The sequence below is a fragment of the Ornithorhynchus anatinus genome, chromosome X1 (genome assembly GCF_004115215.2).
Source record: "Ornithorhynchus anatinus isolate Pmale09 chromosome X1, mOrnAna1.pri.v4, whole genome shotgun sequence".
Taxonomy (NCBI): domain Eukaryota; kingdom Metazoa; phylum Chordata; class Mammalia; order Monotremata; family Ornithorhynchidae; genus Ornithorhynchus; species Ornithorhynchus anatinus.
Genome location: NC_041749.1, coordinates 25,786,762 through 25,808,172, shown reverse-complemented (window position 1 = coordinate 25,808,172; position 21,411 = coordinate 25,786,762). Strand labels below are relative to the sequence as shown.

Sequence of the window (21,411 nt, the reverse complement as noted above, 5' to 3'; positions counted from 1 at the left end):
AACATTCTCTCTCTGTAGTACTTCAAAATCCTCAGTAGTAAAAGCAGTGTTTTCTAATCCTTGCTTAGTACTGAACTAAAAATTCTACAAAGTTAGACCTGATCTCTACCCAGTGAAATCTTATAAATAATAATGATGATAGTAATTGTTGCATTTGTTAAGCACTTCCTAAGTTCCCAGCACTGAATCAAGTGCAGTGCTGGGAAGTTGGAAAATAAATCAGGTCCCTCATGGGGCTCACATTCTAAGTAGGAGGGAGTAGAGGTATTGATCTCCATTTTGCAGATGAGAACTGAGGCACAGAGAAGTTAAGTGACTTGCCTAAGGTCACAGAGCTAATGAGTGGTGGAGCCAAGATGAGAACCCAGACCAGACGCCCAGGCCTGTGCTCTTTCCACTAAACCACACAGCTTCCCTAATCTAAACCATTCAACATTGTTGTAAGAAAATGCTAGGGACATATGATTGTTGATCAATTTACACATTATGTTCAAAGAATGAAGTATCCTAGATTCCAACAGTCTTCCAAGGGACATAATTGCCTTCTTGAATCAATATCAGGATCTAGAGAAGAAAAAAAAAAAGTCTCCCTAACTAGAAATTGGGGCTGCATTACTATGTATTCATAAACTAGGACTAATCCCAGGCTTCCCCTGTTTAAGTGTGCAAAGGAATGCATGGACCTCAAAATTTCACTTATGATGTGGTTAATAAAAACTATATCAACCTGAGAGGCCATTTACCAAAAATGGGCCAGATTAATAAAGAGGATTTAATTCAGAGCACAGAGAGAAACAAACACAAAATTTTGAGAAGTTCACAAGGTACTATCCAAAGTCCTTAAAGGTTTTAGTACTGATTGCTACAAATCAGTCCTAATTGTTTGGCCATGTGGACTCTGTATTAAACTGCTCAATAAATCCCTGAAAAAGTGAATTTAAACTGGATTATCCAACAACGATGCCTTTGGCCAAGTTAACCCACACTTACCATCTCCAAGGTGTAGCTTAGAGAGATAATTAACCACACATCAATAAAATTATCATCAGGAACATTAGCTTTAAAGCTGATGTCAGAGATGTAATATTTATACCTATAAAATCATTTTGAATAAAGAGTGTCTTGGGAGCAGATGTGGATGGGAAAGGAAAGAAAATTCCTACCTCTTCCAATTAAGTTGGGAAAGCTTTTCAGATGAGGAAGTGGGAATTCAGAAGTGGGAATTCATAAATCATCTACATGGTGGGATGGAAAAGTCTCAGCAAGTTGAGGGACAAAAGTAATAATTTAATTTTTGTATTTGTTAAGTGCTCACTATGGGCAGAGCACTGTTCTAAGTGTTGGGGTAGTTACAGGGTAATCAGGTTGTCCCACGTGAGGCTCACAGTTAATCCCCATTTTACAGATGAGATAACTGAGGCACAGAGAAGTTAAGTGACTTGCCCACAGTCACACAACTGACAAGAGGCAGAGTCAGGATTAGAACCCATGATCTGACTCCCAAGCCAGGGCTCTTTCCACTGAGCCATGCTGCTTCTCATAAAGAAATCAGAAAGTGTAACTGATATGTATAAACTGAAGGACGGGGGTATTGAATAAATATCCGTCTTGGAATTAGGATGAGTCTGGCAAATAGAGATTATTTGATCAATGGTAATGGGAAATGGTAATAACCACCATGGTACCTATTAAGGTTCCTCTCAGGGTCACACCTGGACAGTTTCCAGTACTCTACCAGTCTTAGCTACAGGAAAGAGAGTCAGGCAGAGGCCTACCCATTTCCATTCCTAGCTTGGGCAGTGGCTGGCAAGTGGATGGCAATCTGCTACAAGTCAAAACTCACCCATGCTGGGCAGCAGCGGCATGGGAGAGAGTTGAAGGCAGACACTCGAGTTTACTGCGTGGAAGGCAGCAAAGGTAAACCACTTTCATATTTTTACCAAGAAAACTCTATGGATACACGACCAGAAGGACTGTGGATGAAGAGCAGTGCGTTCGGGAGAGATGTGTCTGTGGTGTTGCTATGGGTTGGAAACAACTCGATGCAATAAGACTTAAGTACTTACTATTTGTCAAACATTGTATTAACTGCTGGGAGTTATCAAGTCACAGTTCTAATCCCAGATGAGATTCACAGTTTAAGACAGAAAGAAAGCAGGTATTGAAAAGAAGTTGCTTTGAACAAATCTTTAAGTAAAAAGCACAGGTTCAGCTCTCTGGAAACAGCTAATACATTAATAAAAGACTTGTTTTAAAAGTTAGACTGAATACTTATTTTTCCCCAAGTCAATGATCATCTTCAAGCAGGATAATGGAAACAAAATAAAGGGACTGAACATGAGAAGGAATGATAATAGAGGAGACTGAGTAGTATTAGGCAAATCTGTCCTTTTCATCTACTTCCATTAAAGTTGGGGAGAGTGTGAGCCATCAAAGAGCCCAAGGAGCAGGCAGATATCTTGGAAACCAGATGAGAAAAATTACTCTCCAAATAGTTTTAAAGTACCAATATGGACCAGCCTGCTTTTAGGTGTATCAGCTTTTGGGAGATTCAGTCCTTATTTGATTTAAGACATCTTTTTTCTCTCCTGTTTCTTAAGTCCTTAGGTGGAACACTCAGACTCATCTAAGAGACTTTTCAAAAACTCATCCCACTGATTGTTTTCCAAATGAAAACAAAAAAAAAAAAGTCTCTAATATTCCCTTTCAAAGTCCTTCAAAAGGTAGGACACTGGGTTTCTACTTGTGATGTTCTCTGCCTTGGAGTTGAGCTTTTAATAATTCTACTTTGTTATTTGCAATTTTTGTGATCCCAGAATATAAAAATATCCCAATGAATAACATTCAGCTTCTAGAAGATTATTCTTGTCATATCTATCCAGCAATTCTTCCTGAGCTACTGGTATTTACGAGGAAAGTGACAAAAATATTTTTGGTAGGGAATCATTAGTATGTAGGAAATTTTTATAACAGACTTAATACTTACTATGTGCCAGAGAAGCAGCATGGCTCAGTGGAAAGAGCACGGGCTTTGGCGTCAGAGGTCATGAGTTCGAATCCCAGCTCTGCCACTTGTCAGCTGTGTGACTGTGGGCAAGTCACTTCACTTCTCTGTGCCTCAGTTACCTCATCTGGAAAATGGGGATTGACTGTGAGCCCCACATGGGACATCCTGATTCCCGTGTCTACCCCAGCGCTTAGAACAGTGCTTGGCACATAGTAAGTGCTTAAATACAAATACAAACAAATACCAAAATTAAATTAGGTCCTGGGATACAATCAGGTTGGACACAGTCCATGTCTCAAATAGGGCTCACAGTCTTAATCCCCAGTTTGCAGATAAGGTAACTGAGGCATAGAGAAGTTAAGTGTCTTGCCCATGTTCACACATCAGACCTGTGGCAGAAGCACAGAAACCAACTCCTTGACTCCCGCACCCATGCTTTTTCCACCAGGCCACACTTTTTTGGGTAGAACTCAAATAGACAGCATAAATAATCCAGCAGTCACCGAATTGTTTGAATTATAAACTAAAGGGAAGTGGAGCAGAAAGAGGTGGACCAGCCCATAATGGAGATATGGGAGCAGGGAAGACTACACAAATACAGAACAAACAAAAAACAACAACCCCCACCTCCACCCTAGAACAGCATTTAATAATGAGGCAAATCTAATAAAGCTTCAAAGGTGAGTCAGTTCTTTCTAATGCTTTGAAGGATGGACAAAGGAGAGTGTTTAAATCAATATTAGGATGAGGAGGTAGAGCTATTATTGTAGGCCAGAGCAATGACAAATGTCCATCTCAGGGGGAAAAACAAAAAAAAAATCAATCCCTATTAGTCACTGAGAACTTACTGAGTGCTAAAAAAATAAACTGTTTTAAGTGCTTGGGGTAGTGCAACAGAAGCAAGAAGAAATTCTTTGTCTGTAAGGTGCTTATAGTCTATTAGGATGAGCAGATAAATAATTACTGATATTCAGAACAGGAGAAAAGACGTTCTATCAGGAAGTAGTACAAATATTGAAAATCCAAATAAGCACATGTACTTAATAAAGAAAGTGTATGGTGGCTTTAAAATACTGGAGTCATTGTTTAATGATTAATACAATCACAGAAAATTAATATGACTGTCAGATTAATTAGGTCATAATGCTTCCCCATTTTAAAAAATAAGACAAAATCACAATCCACGGCATTTGGGAATTTGTTATTCATCAAAACCTCAGCATTCATATATCCACCCATATATAAATTTATATTAATGTCTGTTTACAATTATCTATATTAGTGTTTGATTGTTAAATTGTACTTTCCCAAGTGCCTAATTCAATTTTCTGCACACAATAGGCATTCAATAAACACCATTGATTGAGTGAGCCCTTCTGAATACCTTCATATATACTTACTTGACCATGTGTAATGAAGCAGTCATTAATAACTTCAAATGCAAAATAGAATTTGGATTTTGACAATTGACTAAATATTTATGTCTGAGATACTCCCTTTTTTAAAAAAATCAGTTTTTCTTTCATTAAAAATGACAGTTGGAATGACTTAAGTAGTAAGTTGCCATTCAATATAATGGCTTATACATTGGCTCTCAGTAGCGTATTTTTGAAGTGACTACCAGAATGCCAAAATGGTCATTATAAAAACATCAACTAGACTGGCTGGAGAGTCATATATGGACAAGAAGACAGAGGTTTTCAAAGTCAAATGCCTGAGCTTACTAATTCCTATCACTATTTAAAATAAAGGAGCTTGGGAATCTCATCTTACTAGGGCATATCAGATCCTGCTCTACAATTTGAGTCCCAGAGAACACTAACTACATATCTTCAATGAAGCAGAGGAAATTAGTTTCTTCCTTCACCTGTGCCTAGGATCCTTTCCAAGGCCTACTTTTTTTTTTAACATAATTTTTTGGTGGCCTCATTTTCTGGAGTGCAAAATGAAACATGGTCATAGTTTTAGGAATAAGGCTCTGGGGTAGGGTTAGAGATCCAAGATTGTGGTGAGATGAGCACAGAAGAGATTTAAAACACAGAGCTGGAGGGGAAAGAAACACACCTCTATGATGACACCTCTATGATGTCTTCAACTTAGGTGTATTTTTCCTATGGAATGAAGAAACTGGGAGAAAAAAATAAGACATCAAACCAATCGCAGATTGAGACTCTTGAACACAGGTATATCTAGAACAGGCTAGTCCATATTGATACTATTAAACTACTGGTAGAGCAATATCTCTCATTAAACTTTAAAGATTTCTACTTAAGAAGGTGAAAGGAAGACTAAAAGTTCAGAGTTCCTTCTCACTGTTCGTTTATACTGCAGCAAGTATTCCTGAATTTGTTACTGCATTATATACAGGTGGGTAAACTGTGGGACAGACCAGCTGGGCTGGAAACTTCCTGGGGGAAATTTTCATTAGTAGTACTGATCTGGAGTTGGTTCTGTTGGACCAGGAGCGGAGTCAGAAGTGGGAGAAAGCACTAGGTTCTATCTCTCCCTCTTTCTGTTGCAACAGCAGCAGCAGCCATTCGGTTATCCTGCAAAGGGTTCTCAGCTGCTACTCCCTACCTGCCACAACTACTAGGGGTAAAAGGCAGTCTTTTGGAGGTTCCAGAAGCCATTTCCAGGTAAGAGAACCAACATCTAAGATTCAGGAGTGTCCTGGTCAACCAGGGGTAGATGGGCTTAGGCTTGATCTTAAGAAAAAACAGTTGCTCTCCTCAACAACTTCATTTCTGAAACCCTTTCAGTTACTTCGTTTTTAAAATGTGCATTTCATGAATTTGTGAGAACTCATGCCTATATCTGATGATAAGAGCTTCATGTCAGTATTTTGCCATGAAAATTTAGAAGTTCAGGGCAATTCTTGATCAACATAATTGTTTAGCCTTGTAGGAAGTCACCCCCCCCCCCAACCTTTATATACTATTAGCCTGCTAGAGTTGTGCCTAGAATGTTAATCTAACCTTTAAATCACTACAAGATATTACAATAGGAGAGCAATTCCTGAACTGGAACTACTCAAAATGAGTTTCTCTAGTGCATGTCTTGTGCAAACAGTTTTTTGGAGTAATTATATAATTTCACTGCAATAAAGAATGGCTCTTAAATTTCAAAGATTTTTGTCTAGAGTGCCCTTCATGGATTTCCCAATACTTTCATATGATGCAAAAGTGTAATAAAATATTAGCATCTTTAAATCCTAGTAAAATGAACTTATTAAACTTTGTTAAATCACTTATGAATTATTCAAGAGATCTGTGCATCCCCCAAAAGAATGTGCTCCATCATAAGAGAAGCCTGATAACTCTATATGCTAACTAGAATTCTAATTTCTGTTGTGGAATCAGAACCATCATTTTACTGTTTTTCAGACAACTTAATACTAGGGTAAATTATAGGGTACTTAAGTAGCCTTCAAAATCTGTTAAAATCAGACAGCAGAAGGTGATTGAGCCCTTTGAATGACCATTCTCCAGTCTGCTTTTTTTCCTCTGCTCAGTCTCTCCTGAAAATTAACCTTGTAGTAATTTTCTGGAGGTGCCTATTTTGATTTGATGAATCTGATTTTCTAATCAGTCAGGATGAACTTAAAGTCAAGAGCAATCAGAAAGTGTTGAACAAGTGATTGGAATGAAAATTTAAGAAGCAAAACTAGATGTCATTTTGAATTCTACTACCACTCCCCAAAACTCACTGTTTGTTTCTACAACGATTCATCTTTGTGCTTTTCTACATTACTCACCCACAGTTATTCTTGGTTTTACTATTTTCAAGTAGGATTTGAAAGAACTAGAATTCAGGACAAGATTTATCACTGGTCATCTGTTTGAATTACATAAACCACTTGATCTACCCCTTAATAATTGTGGTACTAAGTACTATGTGCCAAGCACTACTAAACACTCGGGTAAATATACAATAATCAGGTCAGACACAGTCTCTGTTTCACATGAGACTCATAGTCAAGTGGGAGGGGGAACAGGCATTGAATAACTCTTTTACCAATTAAAAAACTGAAGCACAGAGAAGTGAAGTGACTTGCCCAAGTTACAGGAGGCAAGCAGCAGAGCTGAGATTAGAACACATGGTTTCTGACTGCTAAGACTGTGACTCTTTCCACTAGGCCATACTGCTTCCCAACTGATCTCTAGCTGGGGGATAATTAACCCCATGTTAACTGGGAATCAATGTGAAGCTACATGAGTAGATTCACAGAAATCTTGAGCCTCTTAGAAAGTGATATGCAAGTTGAAGTCAACTTGGTGTAGTTTAAAATAAAACATACTAGTGTCTAACCAACAATCTGTTCCACCCAGTACATGGATAGTGTAAGTCCTTTGCTTTAATTTTTTTCAGTGTTTTTAATCATTTTCTACCCTGCATTTTGATACACTGACTTGTCTAACTTCTGCTCAAAAAAAAAGCCACATCCTCATTACTGATTGCTAAGCTTGGTTTGGCTGTTTTTAACATTTTCCCAAATATTGAATCTAAACTTAACTAAATCTTTGCAATGTTTGTAATAATAATTATGGCATTTAAGTGCTTACTATATGTCAAGCACTGGGGGGATACAATGTAATCAGGTTGTCCTACGTGGGGCTCACAGTCTTAGTCTTAATAGAGAAGCAGCGTGGCTCAGCGGAAAGAGCACGAGCTTTGGAGTCAGAGGTCATGAATTCGAATCCCAGCTCTGCCACTTGTCAGCTGTGTGACAGTGGGCAAGTCACTTCACTTCTCTGTGCCTCAGTTACCTCATCTGTAAAATGGGGATTAAGACTGTGAGCCCCACATGGGACAACCTGATTCCCCCATGTCTACCCCAGTGCTTAGAACAGTGCTCTGCACATAGTAAGCGCTTAACAAATACCAACATTATTATTAATCCCCATTTTCAGATGAGGTAACTGAGGCCCAGAGAAGTTAAATGACTTGCCAAAATTCAGACAGCTGACAAGTGGTGGAGTCAGGATTAGAACCCATGACCTTTGACTCCCAAACCCATGATCTTTCCACTGAACCATGCTGCTTATTGCAAAGTTATGTTCACCTTAGTGGATTGAATGTGTGGTCATGTTATTACATACCAAAACCAACCACCCTTTATTAAAAAATACCAAGGGAAGTTATTGATTTAGGAACTCAACCCAGGATCCCATTAATAAAGCCACATGGGCACCAGCAATCATGATCAAATTATGTCTTCAAAGGAAAGATAATTAGGAGTAAATTAACACACAGCAAAAGACAATACTGAAGGAGAGGTTTTAAAAGAAAGTATGTACAGCTCCTGTTGGATTTTTAACACTGATCAGCAGATAATGCAGTAGAGCCTGAAAACCAGATTTAGGCTGAAAGTAGCCATATATTTTGCTCTAAGCCAAATTCATTCACAATAACCTTTCTTTTTAACCCATATGTAGTTTGAAGAGATAAAAAATAGCTTACCACCTTTAGTATTTACAGCTAGGGCTCTGTGGACAAGAATCAGATGTGTTGCTCCACTCTCTGCCAACACTAAAAGACCAAGCTTCTCCTGCTCAGTACCCACCAAGGATCAGCTTCACCTTACCAAGGCTGAGAGCTTTCCATTTTATTGGCCAAAAGTCAGCCCCTCCCTGGCTATTCCACACCACCTGGGGAGGGAATGGTGCTGAATTAATGACCTCAATTAATGTGGTGACCTGCATAACTTTTGTGTGCTCTTTCCTTCAACATTCAACAATTATTTGGGCATTTTGTACCCATTCTCTCCTACTGTTCCTTCTATCAAAGTTTTATAGCCAATTATCTTTTCTTGATGTTGTTGAATTGACTGTGTTCCAGGACCTGATCTTATTATGAAGTATATTCATAACTGTGGAAGATTAATACATTCTATACTTCAGCAAATGTTATCTCTGTATAACATGGGAAAAAACTAATTAGACCTCATACTATTTCTAGGTCGGACAGAGCACAGGAGATTGTCTTCCTTTCCTCTCCCCATCTAATTCAGAAGTCTTCCCTCTCCCTCCTTCTTTCCCTGAGACCTTTCTCCTCATCTCCACACCTCCAAAACCATTTAAGAATAATATTTTTTGTCCATTGCAATCTGTTCAGGAAAATTTGAGGCTTTTAATTCAGTCTAGCTCTGAAAGGATGCATGACAGTGAACTCTTTTCTCCACACTGTATTTTTCAGCAATTCCCGATTTTGCCTCTGGCACTGTGAACTCTGGGAATTTGAACAAGAAGTCATTTATTCCCTCAGACCAGCTGCAGTTACTGCAGCAGCCACCATGGAAAGCATTTGCACTATTGATTCCCCGAGAACAGTGATGAAACATTCCAGCAAGGGCAGGGTGTTCATTCTTTCAGTAAAAGGAAACATCAAGCAGCCATCAGTAAACCTACATAGGCGGTACCACATGGAGGGATGGCTTAGCATTTAACAACAATTCAGGTCAGAAGAACATGGGGAGTTTACTGCACATATTTTGTTCACCCTGATTTCTTGGGTGCTAAAGCAGATCATTTAAACTGCATGACAGTTTGGAATAGGAGGGAACTATTCATAGTCCAGGTCATTCTTCTAGAATAAAAAAGGGAGAAATATTCCAAAGTAGTGGCCCTATCCCCCTGCAATTAATCAGTAATTCTCAAGAGCCAGTATTTTTAGATTCTAGTCAGAGTTTTCACTTCCCATTCTTTTTTCTGATCTTTAGGTCATGACCATTAGTTACTTAGGGAACTATATCTGGGTTGATTGTTCAAAACTGTTGGTATATCCACATAAGTTTTATTGCCCAGGAACATTAAAACTCTCCTGCATGCTATTCCCTCTTCACTGTGAACCTTTTAAAGGACTACTAAGAATTAATTTAGAATGAAAAATAATGTACTTACCAATCCCTCTTTAAGCACCAATAAATTTAAATCTTATGCTTTCTTCCTAAAAGCTTTATTTATATGGAACTGATGTTAAGTTCAGTTCACAAATATATTGTTTATTACAGCCAAATGTATCCCCTTTCCTTGGTCCATACATTTTAAATGACACTATTTACAATACAAAATTTAAGTTCCTGACATTGTGGCAATTTAGGAAGAGTTCTCTTACATATTCTCCACACATTGAAAAAAATGTGTTTTTTCACCATGGGAAAAATATGGCAATTCTCCATAATAGTAAAGATATTTATGTTCATGTACTTTCATGTGGGGACAACTCATTCCATTTGTTATTCTAAAAATTAGCCAGAGAGAGTGGATAGAGAAAATAAATATCATGCTTTTTTGCTGGTACTTTTATCTGACTCCCTCTTGTTATTTTTTAATGGCTTTTGAGCCCAAATGTTAGTAGCTTGTTGTTATCACCTAGATTGATTAAACTATCAATCAAAGATAATCTTGAAAGGATATAATGGTGAAGTCTTGATTTTCTAGGAGTACTGTTCCTGATGTTGCAGGGTATACCCTCGGAAGTCCATTAGCGTTTTGTTCTTAGAAGTGGTCTGAGTATATTTACCCAAAGCAAGAGATCAGATTTGGAGAAGCATTCTAGTCAGATTTCCATTTTAGTTCTCACTGCATCATCTTCAGTGGGTGTTCGGGCAGAGAAGGACTAAGCCTTTTGAAGCCTACTTCTCACATAGACTAATTAAAATGTACTTCTCAGTGAACAGATCTAAGAGAGAAAAATATTAGTTGCCAACTAGTGGCTCAGGCTGAGGCATCTACTGAACTGAGTTAGCTCTTGCAGAGACCTTGCTGAGAATACATGGCAACATTTGCTTCTAAAGGGTGGTTTGTCATTTTTACATATGTGGGAGCCTCTACCTACATTCTCATCATTTGAACATTGTGGTTATCAAGAAATGAACAATATTTATTGATGCACTTACTATGGGCAGAGCACTTTACTAATGCCTAGGACATTATAAAATGAAGTTGGTAGACATCCTTCCTGCCTAAATGGAGCTTGCAGTCTAGAATGGGAGACAGACATTACAATACATTACAGATGAGGGAAGTATTAGAATATAAGGACATGTACATAAGTGATGTGGGGCTGGGGTGGGTATCCAGATTGATAAGGGACACACATCCAAGTGCATAGGCTTTGGAGAGTGGAGGGTCGACAGGGGAAATGAAGTCTTAGAAGTGGAAGACCTTTTGCAGGAGATGAGATTTTAGGAGGGTTTTGAAGGTGAGGAATGTGGTGGATAGTTGGATCAAGGAGAGGGAGTGCAAGGCCAGAGATAGGAGGTAGGAAAAGAGTCAGTGGAAGGATAGATGAGATTGAGGTGCAGCGAGTAGGCTGGCATTAGAGGAGTGGAATGCATAGATTGGGTTGTAGTAGGTCAGTTTAGTAAGGTAGGAAGGAAAGAGTAAGCTGTTCAAGTGTCTCAAGGTTATTGGTAAGGAGTTTCTGTTGGAAACCAAGGTGGATGGACAAGCATTGAATGGGTTTCCTGGTGAGAAGATATTTCTACTCTACCTAAAGAAATGACACTGGACTTCAATTCAGTTTTCACATTGACTTGTAAGTTCCATTCATCTCAAAAGGTAACTTGTAGTCTTGGAAAGGTTTACAAAATGAAAGTCCGAAAAGCAGTGTGGCCTAGTGGAAAGAACATGGGGTGGGGAGTTAGGGACCTGGGTTATAATTCTGTTTATGCCTCTTGTCTGCTGTGTGACCTTAAGCATGTCACTAAAGTTCCCTGTGCCTCAGTTCCCTCATCTATACAATGGGCATTAAGACTGTTAGCCCTATGTGGGACAGGTACTGTGACTAACCCAATTATCTTGAATCTACCCCAGTGCTTAGTGTAGTGCCTGGCACATAGTAAGCACTTAAAACACACTACTGGGAAAAAAGAAAGTGTGTAGAGCAGGTAGGAGGCCAATAGCACCTCTTAGAATTCCCTAAATTCTCCTTTAAACTTTACCTCCTGGCTACAAAGTCACCTGAGAATTTTTGTCTTCATTTACTGTAACCTTCTGGGAGTACCAAACTGTGTTTTGCTCTTCCCTGAAACCCTGCAGGAAGTTAAGCACTTGAGAAAGTTAAACATATGGCTTGTACTAGTGGTAATGGAAGATACCAATTTAAGTCAAAAAGAAGCTCACAAACCTCAAGATATCTGAAAATAGATAACTTTTCAGTGTTTTTCCTCCCTTTTTTTTGTTACTGATAAAGATCTAAATCAAGAGAATTAAAGGGTATTATGTCTCCCTGCATCGTTATATCCCGGCTAGACTACTGTGTCAGCCTTCTCTCTGACCTCCCTTCCTCCTCTCTCGCCCCGCTCCGGTCTATTCTTCACTCAGCTGCCCGGCTCATCTTCCTGCAGAAACGATCTGGGCATGTCACTCCCCTTCTTAAACAACTCCAGTGGTTGCCTATCGACCTCCGCTCCAAACAAAAACTCCTCACTCTAGGCTTCAAGGCTCTCCATCACCTTGCCCCTTCCTACCTCTCCTCCCTTCTCTCTTTCTACCGCCCACCCCGCACGCTCCACTCCTCTGCCGCCCACCTCCTCACCGTCCCTCGGTCTCGCCTATCCCGCCGTCGACCCCTGGGTCACGTCCTCCCACGGTCCTGGAACGCCCTCCCTCCTCACCTCCACCAAACTGATTCTCTTTCCCTCTTCAAAACCTTACTTAAAAATCACCTCCTCCAAGAGGCATTCCCAGACTGAGCTCCTCTTCCCCCTCTACTCCCTCTGCCATCTCCCCTTTACCTCTCCGCAGCTAAAGCCTCATTTTCCCCTTTTCCCTCTGCTCCTCCACCTCTCCCTTCCCATCCCCACAGCACTGTACTCGTCCGCTCAACTGTATATATTTTCGTTACCCTATTTATTTTGTTAATGAATTGTACATCGCCTTGATTCTATTTAGTTGCCATTGTTTTTACGAGATGTTCTTCCTCTTGACGCTGTTTAGTGCCATTGTTCTCGTCTGTCCGTCTCCCCCGATTAGACTGTAAGCCCGTCAAACGGCAGGGACTGTCTCTATCTGTTGCCGACTTGTTCATCCCAAGCGCTTAGTACAGTGCTCTGCACATAGTAAGCGCTCAATAAATACTATTGAATGAATCCAGGCAACTATGCTGCTCTGATTTGGGGGAAGGAGGGAAACGGAAAACCCGTAGCTGTTGCTCAGAAAATCATTGTTATTTTTTAGGATTACATCATAAGTATCACAATAATCATTTAGAATGCTTGAATAGCTACAAACTGAAGTGATTTGTGTCCCTTCACACTCCCCAGTTGATGAAAAGGTTAGTCCTGGGTATTTCTAACTTGGATTTTGTACCATTTTAAATTTTTTAAGAATAAAACTTTCTTCCTAGTTCACACAGAAGGCTCCACCCTCTAAGTAATATACACCTAGTGATGAGAGAGCTTTAATACACACCTACAGTAAAGACATTTTCTTTGAGCCTGTGTTAAACTATTAGGCTGAGTTCAATTCCCAATGTTTCCATGGGTACTGTGGATATGGAAATCTGTTACAATAATCGAAAACACTGTTATAAGCTCATTAAAAAGCAAATGTTGGGTCTTTTCAACTGTCCCATTTTTCAATTTACCATATCCATGGACAAACTATCCAGGTCAACTAAGGTACCACACCTCAGTACTTGACAGAAGGAAACTGTTTATATCATCGGGTGATAAATGTTGCTAGTTTGGCAAAGAAAATAAAGTTTCTTCAAAATACAGTGCTTTAGTTTCCGTTAAAAATAAACCCTACCATTTACTGAAAATGAAAATGGTATTCCCTTTTCTCTTATAGCACTTTTTTAGATTTGCATATACACTTTTAATTTAGATACAAAAACATATTTGTATGCTAAACTGAAAAATGAACAATAGAGATGTAGTCACTGAAGATAACCGACTGTGCAAAAAATTTTCAATAATCAGTATCTTCATCATATACAAAAATGTGTCACATAAAATGATCTGGGTTTAACAAGATAATCAGGACAGTGGGAAGGATTAAAATGAATCTGAGAAGTAAGGAAGGTGGTAACCCCAGAACTTGAGCAAGATTCCCAAATTGGTGTTCTTATTTACCTTCCAATTTTTCAGTAAATTTGTTAGCTTCTCCAGCAGCTGTATAGGAACTAAAGTTTGAGGAAATATACTACTTTAGTACAGAAGTTTAGGATTCTTAATCACCATCATCAATGGCATCAATGTGTTTTCTACTGTGTGCAACATACTGTACTAAATACTTGGGAAAATAAAAATCATCATCATCAATGGTCTACCGAGTACTTACTGAGCATGAAGCACCATAATAAGCACTTTGGAGAGTACAAAAGAAAGAATGAAGACACTTAATCACTGCCCTCCAAGATCTAACAGTCTGAGTGGACCAACAAAAATCCTTGAAAATAGTGTGAGCAGGAAGAAGAATACTATAGCAGGATAATAGTCTATCCAATAGGTGACTGCAAATAAAGATGTAATAACAGAGTCCTGGCTCTCAAAAAGTTTACAGTCTAAAAGGTCTTGATGCTATTGGCCAAAAGACTTAGTCTAAAATCATTTTCAGCAGTAATGGCAGTAGTAATAGTATTTGTTAAGTGCTTACAGTGTGTAGAACACTGTAATATGCACTGCATTCTCTAGGAGAGAATACACAGGTGGAAATTAGTCATGGTTCAAGCCAACAACCTCTTAAACCACCAGCGCAGGCAAGTTTCAGAAAAGCCCTTCTAAAGCTGATATAATATAATTTCTAGGGCACTATCCGATGGAGGAGCAGAGTGCTTATCCCCAAGTTTTATTTCTCCCACTTATCCCTGAATGGCTTCTCTCCTTCCCGTTCCCTCGACACGTACCCCTTCCCACTGCCCCCTTGTTTTTTCACTTTTGGAGTTCTTGTTTCTATTATATGTTTGCTATTTGTAGCTGCTTACCCCTTCCATCCCTGCCTCCCTTTGAAGGCAGGGATATTTTTGACCTCTATATTATGTTCTTAATCCTTACTTTACTGCTTTCTACATAGGTACTCAGTAAATCCTGATAATTTTTGATGGATGGACTATTTGAAGCTCTATTTTCATGAACAGATCCACTTGCTTCCCTGAGATTTTCTCTTTATCCGGTATTTACAAGGTATAGGTTTCATTCAGGTTTGGAATTACTTGTTCAGAACAAAGCAAACTTTCCTGTCACAAAGTTACAAGTGAAACTTTCTGATAGAGCCCTTCAAGAACTGTAAATTTCTGGCTTGGATCACCTGTCTGACTTTGGGCAGGTCACATAATTTCTCTGGGCCTCTGTTACCCCATCTGTAAAATGGGGGTTAAGACTGTGAGCCCCACATGGGACAACCTGATCACCTTGAATCCTCCCCAGCGCTTAGAACAGTGCTTTGCCCATATTAAGCACTTAGCAAATGCTATCATTATTATTTCCCCTCCAGACTTGGCCCAAAGGCAGGCAAGCAAGGGCTAACCTGGGCTGATGCAGATGCAACTTGACCAGAAAGTGGCCAGAGCCCTGAAATATCTCAGGTCACTGGTTCACCAGAAGTGAGATCAGGAAAATCAGGAATGGCCTGACATTCAGCTGGGCATGGCGGTCATCATTTGCAGAGACCAGCAGCCTGTGAATGACCAAATGACTGGGAATTTGTTTCCCTTTCCCAGCTCCATTGTTTCATACTTTGTTTCTCTTATATACTTAGAAAATCAGAGATTTGAATCCTCATAGATCACCTAATCCAATTCCCTATACCAAGACAATTGGCTACATCTGCTAGAACAGTTGATTGTCAGTTACAGTTAATTGTCATTTACTAGTCAATTTACTCAGTTGCTAGAAACATCAGAGTTTCTCTCTGTAGCCTATTTCTGGGTTTTATCACCTTGGCAGTCAAGAAGTTTTCTTTGCCCTATAGAATCTTCTTCTTCAGGAATACATAGATGAGTTAAATGGGACTCAGAGAAGTTAAGTGATTTGCCCAAGGTCACACAGCACACATGTGCTGGAGCCAGGATTATAACACATGTCCCCTGACTTCCAGGCCCATGCTCTTTCCCCTAGGCCACACTGTATGCAGAACACTTAGTGCTTGGGAGAATGAAATGCAGTAGAGTTGGTAGATATGATCCATATCCACAAGGAGTTTACAGTCTAAAGGGGAAAATAGACATTAAAACAAAATACTGTTAGGAGAAATGATAATAATTATAATGATGGTATTTGTTAAGCACTTACTATGTGCCAAGCACTGTTCTAAGCACTGGAGTAGACACAAGGTAATCAAGTTGTCCCATGTGGGGCTTAGTCTTCATTCCCATTTTTCAGATGAGGTCACTGAGGCACAGAGAAGTGAAGTGATTTGCCCAAAGTCACACAGCTGACAAGTGTCAGAGGTGGAATTAGAACCCATCATTTATTCATTCAATAGTATTTATTGAGCGCTTACTATGTGCAGAGCACTGTACTAAGTGCTTGGAATGTACAATTGGGCAAGAGATAGAGACAATCCCTGCCCAATGACGGGCTCACAGTCTAAACAGGGGAGACAGATAGCAAAGCAAAACAGAACAAAACAAAAACAAGACATCATCAAGATAAATAGAATCAAGGGGCTGTACACCTCATTAAGAAAATAAATAGGGCAATAAATAATATATTCAAATGAGCAGTGCTGAGGGAAGGGGGAGGAGCAGAGGATGTGCGGGGAAGCAGAGGGAAAGGGGGGCTCAGTCTGGGATGGCCTCTTGGAGGAGGTGAGCACCACCTCTGACTCCCAAGCCCAGGCTCAAATACCACTAAGTCACACTGCTTCAGAAGTTCCTTGACCAGGAACTGAAGCCAGGCCACAGTGGTGAGAGGGCCAAAACTTAACTACTACACCACCAGGGAAGGTAGAATATAAGGATAAGAACATAAGTGCTGCGGCTGCTGCTCCAAGTTCTGCCTTCCCATCCTGAGTCTAAATCCTTTGTCCCTCCAATCTTCCTGAACTTTCTCTCTCTCTTGAGAAAATGGCCTAAAAAGATTATTGCAGAGGGCTGGGAGCTCAGGCTATTCCCCTTATGGCCAAGAGATGCCCCAGATTTTGTAATTTCCCTAAGGCAGATGGAGACGGGAACAAGGATGACTCAAGGATGGGGACTAGTGTTACCCCAGAATGTGGGGGAGAGATCAGGGGTGACATTTCCAGGATACTAGAGGCAGGAAAATGGAGGGTCCTGGGCATGCAGCTCAAGCCACTATCATTACATCAAAGTTTCTCTCCAAGGGCAAGGGTACGATGAGGTAGAACAAGACAGAGACAGGACTAATCCCTCTGCTATCCCCCATCAGGAAGAAGAATAGTACATGTTCAGTGCTTCTTTAGTGGGTCAGGACAGGACAAACTACACCAATTCAGCTGTTAAATGTGTTAATGTGTTTTCAACTAGGAAAACCCAATGCCACTTTTATTCAGATATATTTGGAATTAACAACCAAACTTGATTACTGGCATTTTGAGAGCAAAAGGAACTTTTTTCACCTGGAAGGGAAAGCAGCATAAAATACACTGGCCATGAATTTTCAAATAAAGGAGCACTCTTGTAAAGATTCATTATTCTGTTTCATTTACATAAGTATTGTCCTGGTGGATGGGGACCAGAAACCCTTCTGAACAAAGGAATCATGTTATTAGACTGCTCTGAAATGGTATGGTGTGGCTTTCTGTTAGGAAAGGGCATCAATATAAAAGGACCCAAACTTCCAAAGTAATTCTTAAAAATACCAGTAAAATTCACTTGCTGATGTAGCAGTGAAGATTCTCCAATTTGCTACACTGTTTCCTTCAGGGAGCACAAATGAGCTGAGTTGTTAAATATCTCCATTTCATACCCAGCAATTATACCCACCTACATTTTCCATGCTGATTATACTCATTTTCCACTCTCCCTCATTAGAAAGTTTGAGAAACTTTTCTGCTTTGATTATTTTTTTTTTTGAAGAATTCTCTTCACATCTTCTCAATCTCCATGTGTCCTGGAGATTTCTCTCAACATTGCATTGGCTCTTTCCTAGAATTCTAAAATTTCTGACTTTCAAAAGAATAGATGTTAAGATGTTATTTATCAATTCATTAGAGATTGTGTTGCACCTGGATTTTAGTAGGCTATTATCTCCCAGTGTCTAATGAAGAAGACATTGATAAAAGCCTCATAATGATTTGGAATTAAAATAATAGGTAATGCTATTTTATTATAATCATTTTTTGCAGTTAAAATGGGAATTTAATTTTACTCCTTGTGATGCTATTTTAATTAAGTGCATCATATAAGTTACTGTTGGCCTATGCTGTTGAGTGGTGTCTGACCCATAGCAACGTCAAAGACACATCTCTCCCAGAACAGGCCACTTCCATATGCAATTGTTTTGGTAGTTTATCCATAGAGTTTTCTTAGTAAAAATAGGGAAGTGGTTTACCACTGCCTCTTTCCATGCAGTAAATGAGTCTCTGCCCTTGACTCTGTACCATGTCCCTGCTGCCCAGCACCTGTGAGTTTTGACTTGTAGCAAATTGTCTTCCACTCACTAGCCACTGCCCAAACTAGGAGTAGAATGGATAGGCCTCTGCTTGACTCTCCCTCCTGCAGTCGTGACTGGTAGAGTACTGGAAACTCTCCAGCTGCCACCTTGAAAGGGTAACATATAAGTCAATCTTATTAGATGTAGGGTCAATATAGTTATAAATCAATTTATATTTGTAATTTCTCTCATGTTATGTTTTCCAGAGCAATTTGGTGGCCTGTAAATTCAAATAGAAGTGTTTTCAGTTAGAAAAAAAAAGAGGTAAGCTACTTCCAAAATTTAAAGTTCAGAGCAGTTAAAGAGAAAATAAGTTTATGGGTAGAGTTCAGAAATGGCTTGCAAAATACGATACCCAGACGTCAAATATTTTTCCCCTCCCTTAAATTATCTTAACATCTGTGAGTCTCTGGGAACTCCATGAGTTTTATCTGTAAGGTCTTATTTGGGGGAAAATGCATTTTTAAGAAAGGTATTCTCAGCACCAAGTCAATTCCCCAAGAATCAGAGGGCTGATCAAAGTGTCAATCATAAAGTCCTACCCACATAAGGATTTTCAATACAGTCTTGGTGAGGGTAATCATGGTGATTTCTCTGATCCACCTATATCAATCAGAGCTGGCGTTGAAGCGAATTAACAGAGAGACTGTCTGTCCGATGCTCCACCCTCTTCTCCAGGCAGTAAACAATGCTTATGACACTTCATTTGTACTTATTTCTTGGCAAAATAATAATAATTACAATGGTATTTGTTAAGGCCTTACCCTGTGCCAAGCACTGGGGTAGATACAGGGTAATCAGGTTGTCCCACATGGGGCTCACAGTTTTAATTCCCATTTTACAGATGAGCTAACTGAGGCCCAGAGAAGCTAACTGCCTAGCCCAAGGTGACACAGCAGACAAGTGTCTGATCTGGGATTAGAACCCATGTCCTCTGACTCCCAAGCCTGTGCTCTTTCCATGAAGCCATGCTGCTTCTCTAAAAATAAAATAAATCCGTTCCTGTTCTCCCCCTCTGCCATATTTTAAGATCCTTGAGGAGAGGATGTGATGTGGCTGCTTACTCCATTGTTTATTGGCCAGCACAGAGTACATGCTCGACAAGTATGACTGATGCACTCATTCATATTGAACAAAATTGCCCTATATTGTTTCCTTTTTCAGTATTCAATGTTTATGACATTACTTTAGTGGGCATACATAAATAACCATTTTATGTTTTCTAATTTTCTAAAGAGCTTGAAATACAAAGGTTTCTTTGAACAGCTCTTAGCTCTTTCTGCAAATATTGGATGGCTGCATTGTGGCTTATGTCCATTCTTTGGATTATTTTGTCTACTTTAAAGACCTTTAAAACAAGAACAATTTAGATCTCTTATTTGTGCTAGGTAACAATTGAAAAGCTCTGGAGAGTTGACTCTAGTACTCACAGGCTTTTCAAATAAAACTCACTGTTCTAATATTAGATATACATAGATAAATTAGCTATCATGACCTCTCAGAGACAAACTATATTCATCACGTATAGAAGTAATTGAGAAACTGAGGCTCAGCAAGGTTGTCCCAAGGTCACATAGAGAATCAATGCTAGGAGGAAACTGAATCAAATTCATCGGCTTTCTATTTCCTTTCTCAGAATCAACATTAGTTACAGCAAAGGCCAAATAAAGATAATTATGCAATCATTTTTTTCAAACACTATCCTTATGCCAATAGTTTTAGTAACTGTTCTGTGTAAGGGTTTGAATAAAGGAATTTTGCAGTGATTTTGTATGGGTGAAATAAGTTTGATGCACTATTACTCTACTGCCCTCTATTGTTACAGGATAACACAAAAATACAACACATCAATTCACGTACAGGCCTGAAGCTGTAAAAGACGAGGAATTGCATTTTTCATGAGGGAGGCACATATCCGACATTCACCAGGTGACATCATTTGAAAACATACACTCTATGATGCTTGGAGGAATGCATTATAATGAGTGGAGTCTCAACTATTAAATTGCTTCTGTTCATAATTAAACCTGTAACAATATAGTGATTATTAAAGCTCTTTTAATACACCTACCTTCCTCAACAGCATAGAGGAAGAGGTGTGGCCTAATGGATAGAGCACAGATCTGGGAGTCAGAACAAACTGAGTTCTAATTCTGCCTCCAGTACTCGTCTGCTAGTGATCTTGGGCAAGTCACTTCACTTCTCTGTAAAAGGGGGATTGAGTCTTTGAGCTTCATGTGGAATAGGAACTGTGTCCAACCAGATTATTTTGTGTCAACCCCAGTTCTTTAGTACAGTGCCTGGCACATAGTAAGTGCCCTTTTTGCTAAAGACTTCCTTGGAGGATATTTGCCTGAATAGGCAGGAAATTGTTATACCTCTCAAAGGAATTGAATGAAGTCTCCCCTTCACCTCAACTTCTTCCTTCCCCTAAATCCTCTCTTTCATCCTTCCCAATCCACCTCTCAAGAAAAGATCTCCCATTTACTTTGTAGTTACACCGCCACTAGCTAAGCATCTGTCCCCATGCCCTCTAAGTTCTATAAACACTTGAGCTACTCTTTTTCCTTCCATGATTGCCATCTTCAACTACTCTCTCTCTGTTAACCCTAGATACTCTTTGCTCTCTGGATTCTACTGTACCCTCCAATTACTGTCTTTTGGGCCCATTCTTATTGCTTTTTAAACACCTTAACAAACTCTTTACACCAACTTACTCCATTTCGTTTCTTCTAAAACCCATCTTATTTCTCTCCAACCTATTGGAATCTTCTTCACTCAACTGAGACAGCTCTCTCCAAGGTTACCAAGGACTTCTTCCTTGCTAAATCGGATGGATTTA

General features: G+C 39.5%; 1 long non-coding RNA gene and 1 other non-coding gene across 2 annotated transcripts in view; both read right to left on the bottom strand.

The window, feature by feature from the left end:
* The window catches only part of LOC103164697, a 60,327-nt gene extending 51,720 nt beyond the window's left edge, over nucleotides 1–8,607 (bottom strand). Inside the window, exon 1 of the long non-coding RNA XR_484289.3 lies at nucleotides 8,471–8,607. This is a non-coding gene — a long non-coding RNA (uncharacterized LOC103164697). The remainder of the gene's footprint in view (nucleotides 1–8,470) is intronic.
* A 9,942-nt stretch (nucleotides 8,608–18,549) lies between these two features.
* Nucleotides 18,550–18,687, bottom strand: LOC114807231. The gene has a single exon (XR_003755283.1). It is a non-coding gene; the product is annotated as a small nucleolar RNA SNORA7 (small nucleolar RNA).
* Nucleotides 18,688–21,411: the final 2,724 nt, after the last annotated feature.